Source organism: Zalophus californianus, chromosome 7 (assembly GCF_009762305.2).
Source record: "Zalophus californianus isolate mZalCal1 chromosome 7, mZalCal1.pri.v2, whole genome shotgun sequence".
In the NCBI taxonomy this organism is placed as follows: domain Eukaryota; kingdom Metazoa; phylum Chordata; class Mammalia; order Carnivora; family Otariidae; genus Zalophus; species Zalophus californianus.
Window position 1 is genome coordinate 69,282,602 of NC_045601.1, and position 12,111 is coordinate 69,294,712.

Sequence of the window (12,111 nt, forward strand, 5' to 3'; positions counted from 1 at the left end):
CAAATGGTTTCAGAGTGATCCATGAATGGTTGGCACTCTGGTCCACTAACCATTAGTGGATTTTCATCTGTTGCTTCTAGCAATTGAAGGGTGAGATTTTAATCATTCTGATCTTTTTTTTTTTTTTTTAGAATAGTGCCAATGTTACCGAGATTTAACTTGATTGGTTTTTGAGTCAGCCCTCAGTTGACTTTTTAATCATTTGGATAACTGTGCTAATCATGATGCTTTGTAAATGAGCACATGTGTACTTTATTGTTTGTATTTACTGAAAATAAATTCAGAAGTTGGTCATTTGCGATTTGGGGCAAATCATGAGTGATGGTATCAGTCTTTCCATTTGTAAGTTTTGATTAACAGTAGCTATAATTTACCTACCAAGGATTAAATATTTAACATTTATGGAATCCATGTGTTTCCTTAGAAATTTATCATTATTAGGGGCATTGATATGATTTGCAAATCATTAGTACTGATCACAGATGAATACAGCTGCAGAAAAGTTCACATTTTCATACAAATCATGTTCCAAACTTTCATTGTAGGTTTTTTGGGGACACAGCCCCTCAAAGATATTTATTTTGTTTCTTCCCAGTTAGGACCATCCCATTGTCAAAGGGCTATGTGATAATTTGTCCTCTTCTGGTGAAATGAACTCCTGAGAACAGAAATCCTTTAAGGACCAATAAGTTGTTTGATTCAAGGCTCCAACTTAGATGTTACCTCCATGAGCTTCCTTTGTCTCAAGAGAGACCAAGTCTGAAGAACTGTAATCTGGCTGGGAATCAGGTGGCCTTTTTGGAATGCTGCACAGAAGCTTCGAATAAAGAGATGATGTTTGTCTAGGTATACTGACACTATGTTTTTTAAAAGTCTGCAGTATAAAATTCCCATTGAATTTATTTTTAGCTTGAGTCTACTCTGCTAGTAAAAATAAAGCTTTTTTTGTAAGTGCTGCTTCTAGTTCTTACATCCACATCTTAAAAGAATTCACAGAAAACAGTCCATAATGATAACTGGGTGCAATGCCCAGATTGTTGCAGAATTGTGTTTTAAATGAATCTTTTTATGATGGCTGCGTTTCAGCTCTACCACAGGGTTCAGCTCACATGATACCTCCCCCCACCACCACACACATACAAATGGGCTCATCATCCCTCACTTAAAAGTGCTTGATTTATTTAATTTGTGTATTTGTCCAGTGTGTGTATTCCGACTGCTCTTTATGCATTGTGTGTAGCACTGAATAAATATCTGTGATGACGGGCTCCCTGAAGAGGCGACGGACTGCTCTTTTAGGGAGTTGTGTGTTTCTATGGCAACTCCCTTTCTAAAACTTTGAATTTTATCCACATACATTTTACAGATACCAAAAACAAGCTCCTGTTTAATTTAGAGAAGCTTTGAGTTTTGAAGAAGAGGAAACTAGCTCATCTGCAGATGTCAAGAGCACATACACTTTTGTTTGAAGGTTTGTCGAAAAAAATTGATTCTTTTTGTGCCAGACACTTAACCAAAGACCCACCGTTTCCATTAGGATAACGTTTTATTGTCAATTTTTCATGCTTCTTAGGGCGAAAGTCACAATATATAATGTAATTTGATAAAACTAAAAAGGAACAAAGTAGCCAGCGTGTGTGTTCCGTCTGTCTCCATCTCTGTCCCCTTCCCAGCAATGTACGTTACAATGTTGCTAGCTCACTGAATTCAGTTTGCTTTCACCATCCATTTCCTTTTCTCTGTGTTACTACAGTATGTATAGGTTCTCAGTTACAGCTACATCTGATGTAGAGAAAATAGGTTATGTCCCTATTTTGAAAGGAAGACCGTCTCCATGGTTCACTGCTTTGTGTTTGTTAGCAGTGGGATTCTGGAAGAGACATGGGCTCTATTCCTGAATGATAAAATACATGTATAAGGGCCATTTCCTAAGCTTGTAGATAATTCAAAGTAATTTGTGGAGTCTGTGAGGTCTGTGTGTATGAGTTTTACTTGGCTTTTAGTTGTCTGTGCTTTTAGGGTGTTTTGTTTCTTTTGTGTATTTTCACTCTTTTTTTTTCTTTCTGAAACACAGATTCAGTTTTCTTAAAATCAAATCAGCTGTGTGGCTGGTGCCGTTTTGCTTTTTCCACATGTGTTAATTGTTCTGTGGCTTGTTTTGTTTACTGTTTTTGCGAACCTGATTTGCCATGGTCCATGCCTTTCATTCTGCTAGACCACGTAGCTGATTTCTCAGTGGAAAAAGACTGCCTTTTCACTGGGTAATTAGTTATCTCATTTCCAAAGGGCCAAGTTTCTCTAAGATGACTTTGTCACACTTTAAATGTCTGCTTTGGAGGACGAGAATCCTTTTAGTTAGATGCTCATCCATGTGGTAGAAGAAATGCATGGTTAGTCACCATGGAAATTCTTAAGTATTTGAAGGGCAAAAGATGGTTAATTAGACCATTTATACTCAGCTATTGAGAGATTATGAGTTCATTTATAGTGATAAGAAACTGGAGAAGGAGGTAATATTTTTTGGCCCCATAAGGAAGTGGTAGTGTTGTTTATTCCTCAAACGTATTTTCATTTGCTGAGAGAGGACTCTGTGGCACTTTACCTTGAGTAATTTCTGTGTAATCTCTTGGTAAGTAAGCAAGCCACACCCCAGAAAGCACAGAAGTGGACTGAATTTTGCAGTCTCACTCTTGTTACCTCCCCAAAGGTGTGAGGCCGGGGCCGGGATAAGATTGCCCCTCCAGAGGGGTCTCTCTATTCACTGTGCTTCTGGGTCTTCCTGCACCCCCTAGCTCAAGCACCCTATCTTGTCACCATATACCAGGAACCCCTGTCCAGGTCCCCGATCCCATTCAACCCTGTCTCAGAGTCACAGCCTCTCTCTACATCCTTTTCCTAGCCCCACCTCTTTCATGAATTCCTTCCTTTCCCAATCAGTTACAACTGTGAGGTTTCATCTTTCAACCCAGGTTCCAAGTCTACCCATGCCTTGCCTCCCCAGCCCCACACCCAGCTTTCTTCTTGTGGTATACTCTTACCTGAAGTGACCAGAAGTATTCATTTTGAAAGGACAGGGAATGGCCATTTGACATTCTCAGAGCATCTGTGCACTAGGACATTTGAGAGCCCTGTTTTGTGTCAAACTCAATGTGAGCAAAAAGGTCTAAGATTTTAAAAGTTTAAAAATATGCATTTGTTAATATTTTCTTCCATTGTATATAACTCATAGAGTCTGGCTCCTGTGAACCTTCTGAGCTTCCTTTTGCTCCTCGCTTACCCTCCCTGTGTGTCCTCCATCTGGGGATGGTTTTTGGATGTGCCATATGCCTTCCTTCCCCTTGGCCACTCCCTTTGCTCCCTCAGTCTGCAGTGTTTCTCCATCCCCCAATCCCAGCAGCTCCAGGGTCCCTTCTTCAGGGCCTCCTCCTCTCCCCCTCATTAACCCAAATCCCCCTGTTCTGCTTTTAGGGCACCACATACCTTTTCAGCATAGCACTTACGGCAGTCTCTTTTCTTGTTATTTTTATGGTTATTTCATTAATGCCTGTCTCACCTATTAATCTCTAAACTCCCATGGGCAGGTGGTTCCTTTTTTCCATGTTTCCAGTGACCAGTACAGGAAAGGACACATCCGAGGTGCTCAGTGAATATTGTTGAGCAACCATCTACAGTTATCTCTGGGGCCCACCTGGCCCAAGTCTCAACCCCAGTTCTTGATCCAGGGGGTGAATTTTTGGTTAGTCTAGGCAAATCAAAATAGACAGAAAGATGGCAAGAAGTTGGGTTCCTAATGATGTTGCTGAGGTGCTGTAAATAAACTGGTCCTGGGACAGTCCTACCTCCAGGCAACTCTGTTGTGTGAGATAATGAACTCTCTTATTTGTTTAGGTCAATTCAGTCTTCTGTTCCTGAAAATATCCTGAAACAGAATGTCATGAATGAATGAACACATGAATCAATGAACGACTTAATCTCACGTCTTCACAAGTCCCTTTGTAATTCGGTTTTCTCTCTCCATTTCTATAAAGCGTTGGGCTACTAGTGAAGATGTTGACCAGTACTGAACCTGGTGCTGAAATCCAAAGTAACTCCTATATATTTTGAAAATTGTTTCCTTCTTTTTTAAAAAAAAAAAATATTTTATTTATTTGAAAGAGGGAGCACGCACAAGCTGGGGGGAGAGGCAGAGGGAGAGGGAGAAGCAGACTCGCACTGAGCAGGGAGCCCAATGCGAGACTCGATTCCAGGACCCTGAGATCATGACCTGAGCCAAAGGCAGGCGCTTAACCGACTGAGCCACCCAAGCTCCCCAAAAATTGTTTCCTTCTACTAAATGCCCATACTCTGAACTTGAACTCACATTCTTCTTCACCCCTCACCTTTTGGCTCCGTACTTTGTGCATAACTTTTTGGGGCAAACTCTTCTCTGAGGAGGTTGAGAGTCAGATTAAGTCATACCCAGCAATTTCCTGTTTGTGAGCCTTGAAGCTCTTGAAGACTGCGGGCAGGTTTGACAGAACCTGTAGGTGTTTTCAGACGCTGAGCTGATTCATCCCCTTTGGTTGCTAATGCTCCACAGCTACCATATACCATCTCTTCTGTCTGGATACTGCACAATTTCTCCTTGTGTGGGGATAAAATTCTCAAGACCTGCCCACTCCATGCGTTCTATGTCTTTTCTGCATTTTGGTGAGTTGTGTTCTGGATCCCTCCTCCATTGTTATGGAATAGTTTCTATGTAAGAGGGGAGTTTTGTTTGTTTCTTAGCATTTTTTTTTTTTTTTTTTGCTCAGGCAGAACTTGAATGATCCCTATAAATCTAGGCTACGTGTCTGCTGCCTTTGTTTTTCATAGACCTCCACCATAACTAAGAAATGCAGGGTCTTAAATAAATATCATCTGAAGTGCCTACTTTTTTGGTAGCAGAAACTTCAGAGTTCCCTCTCATTATTTACTTGATCTCCCGGCACTTTGGCCGTGAAGACCAGGCAATCACTCCTTTCTCTAAAACTCTCTCCTGGTAATAAACCACAGGAGGTAGGCAGCTAGTTAAGCAATCTTTGAGAGTAATAATTTTAGCCATGCCATGTGAAAAAATATACTGAATTTGTACTTGCTTTCTTAAACCAAGCTAGGAATGATCCGCTTTGGCCTACCACCCTGGGCAAGTAACACACTCTCCAAGGTTCAGAAAATAATCCTACCTGCTTTAAGGTAGAGTGAGATACTGTGAAAGCATTTCTTATGCCCAGGGAAGTGCCACACAAAAGTATTAATATTATAAAGTTACCAAAGACAAACTCTTGTGGGGTGTCTTTTCCCACCGCTCAGTACTTAGCTAAGTTTCCCTCCTTACACCCAAAGATATGCAGGAACAGGTCATCAACTTGGACCCACATATGCTGGGATCACTTCCCCGGAACCTTTAGAGAGAATCACCTCCTTCTTCTGATAGCAGAACTGGCCCACTGAATTTGATTTATTTTTAACTTTGGTGATTTCTACTGGAAAATATATACTCTTTATTGTTACCAATGAGGCACTTCATTGTTACCTGAGAAAGGGGCTTTATCCAGTATTGACAGCTCATCCATGTCTTGTTCTGATTCATCAGCCAGCATTTTTGCACACCCAGTGTGTGCCACACATTGTTCTAGGTGCATGGGATACATCTGTGAACAAAACATACAGAAATTCCTGTCCTCTTGGAGCTTATATCCTATTGGGGGAGAACAGAAAATAAGCACTAAACAAATAGGCAAGTTATCGTATGTTAGAAGATGAAAACTGCTTTAAAAAGAAGAAAAAAGTAGAGCAAGATAAGAGGAATGTCAGTTTGGGGAGGGGGGAGAGGTTGCAGTTTTAAATTAGGTGGTCAGAGCAGGCCTCCTGTGTTTCTAGTCTGTTGTTGTTGCAGGGTTGTAATGATTTCATATTGCAAATGAATCATCTGCATAAATTAAAGATTGCTGAAGTGAGTGCAGTTCAGCTGAAGGCTAAATCTAAGTGCGAAATGCTTGAGAAAACATGGCAAGGTGCACTAGGCCCGTCTGGCATTCTCAGGTTATCTATTCTTGGTTTAGTTTCCTTTTCCAAAAATAATATTTATTTTATATAGTCTTCAAATGGAGCATGTTTCTGACACCTACTGCCATGTGTTTATAGTTAAATATAACTGTCTTTCTTCTAAGACCAAGAGGTTCATCCAGAAGGTTTCCCTTTAAAAGTCCTAAGAGGGCTCCCCTAGTTGGCTTTCCAGCCCATAACAATGATGTATTTTGCAACCCTCCTGGTCCAGCCATGTGGAAGAACCTAACGTTGTGGGTAATTTTCCCCTTTAAACACGTGTTTTGTGTTTTGGTAGTGGTTGTTTGGGGCTTTTGTATCTTAGGCATGGAGTTTATTATATCCATATAAATTACAGATCACAGACAACCCTTCTCAGAACAGCCTTGTAGTATGATCTCCTTGCCAGTGCCCCCTTTCCCTATGTCTGCTGTGTGCCTGAGGCATAGATGAGCTTCTTGCAAGTTCTGGGGTTTTGTATGCATGTACCCTTTTCCTCTCTGGCTCATCTGTCCTCCCCTTTTCTGCATGCTGCCTTTGTTTTCTCCCTGAAGTAGCTGAGCCTTGGGAGGAGCCAGCATGGCTTTTCCCATTGTCTGAGCCTATACACTAAAGGCTCTCAGTGGGTCTCTCTCCATGGGCAGAACCATGTCAAAATAACCCTTGTTTTGCCTCCTGTCCAGAACTGACTAGGATTATGCTATTCAAAAGGTAGTCTGGAGCTAGGGCCATCAGAATGAATACATTCCAAGCATTGACAGATGTCCTTTTGTTCTTCACCTATCATTCCCCATCACTCACTAGATTCAAAGTGTGGTGATCCCAAGGAACAAGGCTAGGACACTTGGAGAGAAGGTCCTGCAGAGCTACCCTGGCTCCCTGCAAGATCTTCAGGCTCTGAACCGGCCATTCATTATTCTGAATTGTGCATTGCACTTGTCACTTCCTAGGGTAGGGTGACCCTGAGAAAGTCACGTACTCTCATTAGGCCCATTTCCTCATTTGTAAAGGGAGATTAGTCTCCAAATGGCCTTCAGCATGGCTTCTACTTCTGATGTTCTTCACGACATGATTCACTGCCCTTCTCCTAAAAGTTGATCTTTTGATGTGGTTGGGCTCTTCCACTTCTATACCCTTTATCCTTATTTAATTGTCCCCCATGTGTTTATTTTATTCATTTCACTGTTACTCCTCCCCTGTATGCTTTATAACTCACATTCTCCCAACTTGTAACACATTTCTTCCACTGGAACCTGTGATTGTACGCTGCAAATAGCTCTGGTGATTTCCTCCCGCACTCCCACCTGAACTACTGCTTTGGTATTGGCATCTCTGAGTGAGGAGGTGGGCTGTTGGGAAAAACATGTTGTAGCCCAAAGTCTCTTATTTTAAGAGACGGAGAATGGAATTATATGTTCTTTCTAGGCTGTATAGCATCCAGTGGCCACAATCAAAATAGATCAATATCCAAGCAGTAAAAAAGGCAGTATATGTGAATTTTCTTGTAATATGAATCCTAACACAAAAGCAGTTACGACACTTTAAGCATAAATTGCATAGTCTGCACCGTGATTTTTTCAAAAGTTGTCAGCCTTGAGGAGGAAAATATACGCCAGTGGTTAAGAAAGCATTATTTTCTCTAAATTCCATAACATGAAGGGAGTGTTCGTTTTCATTTGCTCAATGCCTGGGAATTTTGAAATGATAGATTCAGGGGTGCCTGGGGGGCTCAGGCAGTTGAGCGTCTGACTCTTGGTTTCATCTCAGGTCATGATCTTGGGGTCATGAGATTGAGCCCCGCATGGGGCTCCGCGCTCAGTGGGGTGTCTTCCTCTCTCCCTCTTCCTCTGCCCCCAGCTGGTGCAGGCTCTCTCTCTCTAAATATATAAATAAATACATCTTTAAAAAAGTTTTTTTTAAAGAAATGGATAAAGGAACTCTGAAGTTTCTGCTACCAAAAAAGTAGGCACTTCAGATGATATTTATTTAAGACCCTGCATTTCTTAGTTATGGTGGAGGTCTATGAAAAACAAAGGCAGCAGACACGTAGCCTAGATTTATAGGGATCATTCAAGTTCTGCCTGAGCAAAAAAAAAAAATTTAAATTTAAAGAAATGATAGATTTATGTGTGGTATAATGATAAAGTTCCACAATAAGAATATCAACATGGAAAGAGATTGGTATAAATACATTAAAGCACATGGATTTTAAAGATAAATCCTGTGTCAGGTTGCTTTTCACTTAATTGCCACAATCTAAAATTTCTCTGTTAGTATTTCTTTTCTAATAGTTACCAGTATGATAAATATTGTTCTTTGTATACTTAGTATAATTTGCTTCAGGACAATAAAATGAGGATGTAGTATTGAAATAATCTTAAATTGTAGGAATTGTATCCCTACTGCTTATTTATTTGGGTGTAACTCACCCAACAAGATGTCACATAGTTTATTTTGAAGAGTAGATACTCAGAATTAGGATTATTCCTATTTAATTGAAAAAGAATCTTTACCTTAGAGGTAAAATGGCTTGCCCCAAAGTCACATGAGGAATGGGAGACTAGAACCAGAAGTCACTTCTTTGGCACATGATTCATGTCTTTGATTATGAATTGATACCAATATTTTATGTGAATGTCCATGCTCCAGAAAATTATTTTATATATACCTGTAATAAGTATACCTGTCATTCAGAGAATATTGAAACCAATTCCTCCATCTTTATATGGGGGCATACTTAATGATGTATGTATTGATGAGGTTCCATCTTATTTTTAAAGACTTCTAAGAAGGAAGATTTCATGACTTCCTTCATTAATCCACTCTAGTGTTTAATTAGATTTGATGCCAGAACACTCTTATCTAACTTAAATCTCTCATGCTCTAGCTTAAGTCTATTTTTTCTCACACTGCCTAGGATATTAAAAGCAACTAATCACCATTATTCATAATAATATTCATAAAGTCCTCCATATATTTGAAATGTGAGTACTGTAACTGACAGTAAGCATAACTCTCAAATATCAGTATAATTTAAAATAGAGAAGAGGGACCAGCTTATAATAACTGTAGATGACATAGTAGTATTTAGTTTTGATGAGTGAATAATACTGTTAACTAATATTCAGCAGACTAAATGAAAAGCATTCATCTATTAACTCAGTCACTTAAATATTTATTAGGCACCTACTTTGATATTGTGCTGTGTTCAGAAGTACAAAAATGGATACATCATAGAGTTGAGAAAATGTCAATGCAAGGGATTTTTAAAAAGTAGAACTTACTAGGTAGGTTTCTTAGAAATGTGAAGATGAACCATGAGAGACTATGGACTCCAGGAATCAAACTGAGGATTACAGAAGGGAGTGGGGTGAGGCGATGGGTTAGCCCAGTGATGGTGTTAAGGAGTATTAAGGAGGGCACTTATTGCATGGAGCACTGGATGTTATACACAAACAATGAATCATGGAACACTACATCAAAAACTAATGGTGTAATGTATGGTGACTAACATAACATAGTAAAAAAATTATAAAAATAAATAAAAATTTCTTCCTTTATGGCAAAAAAAAAAAAAAGAACGAAATGTGAAGATAGAATAGCCTAATCTTAAAGAGATAATTCTGTGTCCCATCTAATGTCTCTATGGTATTTATAACCGTATCTGGAGGCGGGGTTGAAAAAAATAGTCTAATTGTTAGAACACTGCTGTTTATTTTTACAGCTGCCCTGTTACTAAAATCTGTAATAGGCATCAAAATTCTACTATGTGTGGTCCCTAAGCCCTTCACCTGGAAGCCCCTTCATTTTGGCATTAATGTAGAAGAGTATGTGTATTTGGACATTTGCAAGCATCATCCAGCATAGGACTACAAGAGGTTTATCACTAGAAATAAATTACAGAGTCCTACAGCATGAAAATGATATGCCTGGGAATGCAGAACACAGAGTTACCTTCTGCCTCCTTTCTTTATCATAGACAGCAGAGGTGGAAAGGAGAAAGAGATTTACTCTGAAGCCATTTGATGCTGACCAAGCAATTTATAACAGATAAAATGCTGATGTATTGCTGCAAAGAAAATAATGGGTGTTCTTGCTAAAATGCCATTAGTAACTTTATTGTTTAAAGTGCAAAGTATATTCAGCAATTTTTTAGTCCCTCTGAGGTGAAGTTGAAGTAATTCAATGTAGGCTTTGAGCAGAAAAAAGGACAAAGTAATTAGCAAGTCATAAAGGAATTCATTCACCAAGGTTGGCTGATATTTGAATTCTCTGAACTATAAAGACAGAAAAAAATGACATTCAAGAAATACAAGATGACATATATATTTGTTTAAAACAGAAGAGTTCTAAGAAAGCTCATGTCAGAGCACTCTGCAGAATTAAGAATACACCTTCTTTTGGTGCCCACTGTATGTGCAAGACGTTGTGCTAGTCACGAAAGGGAGAAAAAAACTGAAAAACATTGTCCCTACCCTTAGGGACCTTGCTGTTTGATGACAGGAGTGAGAAAATTCAAAGCAGTTTAAGTACATAACCAGAATGGAGCAAAATTTTAGGAAAGGTACACATGAAGTGATTCCAAAGGGACAAGATGACGTCCAGAAGATACCATTTGAGGTCAGTTTTAAGAGATGCCTAAGATTTCTGTAGCCACAGTTTGGGTTATAAAGCAGTTCCAGGCTGAAAGAATGCCCAAAAGTGGAATGATCTGTGCTGATGAACATTCAGTAGGCTCTTCGATGCGTAAGTTATTGTAGGGTGACCGTAAATTCCAGTTTGCCTAGGATCATCCCTGGTTTCACCTGTTGTCCAGTCTAATTATTAATGGCATCTGCTGCCACTCTTAAAGGTATCCTAGTTAGGGGCGCGTGGGTGGCTCAGTTGGTTAGGCATCAGGCTCTTGATTTCAACTCAGGTCTTGATCTCAGGGTCGTGCGATCGAGCCCCGCGTCAGGCTGGGAGTCTGCTTGAGATTCTCCTTCTCTCTCTGCCCCAGCCCCTGCCCCCGCATGGGCTCTCTTTCTCTCTCTCTCTCTCCCCTCTCAAATAAATAGATGAATCTTGAAAAAGAGATATCCCAGTTAAATGGTAAATTGTACAGTGGCTGTGGTGGCTGTGAAAGTGTACCACTCTGCTTTCCTGCTGTCGGGAGCAAAACTGACTGAGGTCCCCAGCAGCAACCCTTCTGGACCCACCATGCTTTGGCACCACAGCCACGCTTCCCCTGCTCCCAGCCAGTGATTGTGCACAGTGAAGGTGCTAAGGCATGTCCATTCCAGCAAGACAAGGGAGCCTCCCTTGACCAGCTTTGGCTCAAGAACTCTCCACTTGCACAGCTAGACCTTTCTTGGAACTGTGCTGCATTCTGAGACGCTTCCCACCCTGTCCCCCTTCCTCCCTCCTCTGCTCCACAGGGTTGGACCTACATCTTAGTCTACACGTTTTCTCGGTCCACTCCTGCTCCCTTCTCCAAGAAACCTCTTGCATATCTAATCCCATGGTAGTGTCTGCTTTCCGGGAGACCTGAACTAACACAGTGGCTCTAGTTATTGATAAGTGTTAGATATTAAATAAGGATAAGATGAGAAAGAAAAACTGGAACCATCTTGTAGGCGACTTTGAAAACTGCTTTGAAGAATTTGACTGTAATTCAATGGACTCCATTGAGGATTTATCTGCTACAAAATAAAATTTTTAAGTATTTGATCCTGCTGATGTTGGAGAAGGATAGTTGAAATAGAGCAGTTAGGAGGGTACAGCAGTTGTCCGGTAAGAACCTAAATGAGTATATGGCATCTCTGATGACAAACCCTGCCATAGGTACGAGAGGCACGGCACAGGAAAGGTCTGTGGGTTTGATGTGGTAGGAGAGAGACGGATCAGAGGTCATTTAATCACTCTGTGCCTCAGTTTGCTCATCTGTGTTATGGGAACAATAACAAGCCCTACATCACTCATGGAATCATAGTGAGTAGTAAATGAGCTGATACATTTAAAAAGTTTAGAACAGTGCCTGGCACATAAGAACTCAGTAAGTGGTTC

The 12,111-nt window shown here is 40.3% G+C and overlaps 1 protein-coding gene across 6 annotated transcripts in view; it reads left to right on the top strand.

Annotated features, from left to right (window-relative positions):
• The window catches only part of BACH2 (BTB domain and CNC homolog 2), a 363,517-nt gene that overhangs the window by 140,715 nt on the left and 210,691 nt on the right, over positions 1-12,111 (top strand). The window contains exon 1 of one of the 6 annotated variants that reach the window (XM_027603996.2): positions 4,652-4,689. The exons of the other annotated variants lie outside the window; for them this stretch is intronic. The gene's annotated coding sequence lies outside the window, so the exon portion shown is untranslated. Of the gene's footprint in view, positions 1-4,651; positions 4,690-12,111 lie in introns of those variants that run through there. 6 annotated transcript variants of the gene reach the window in all.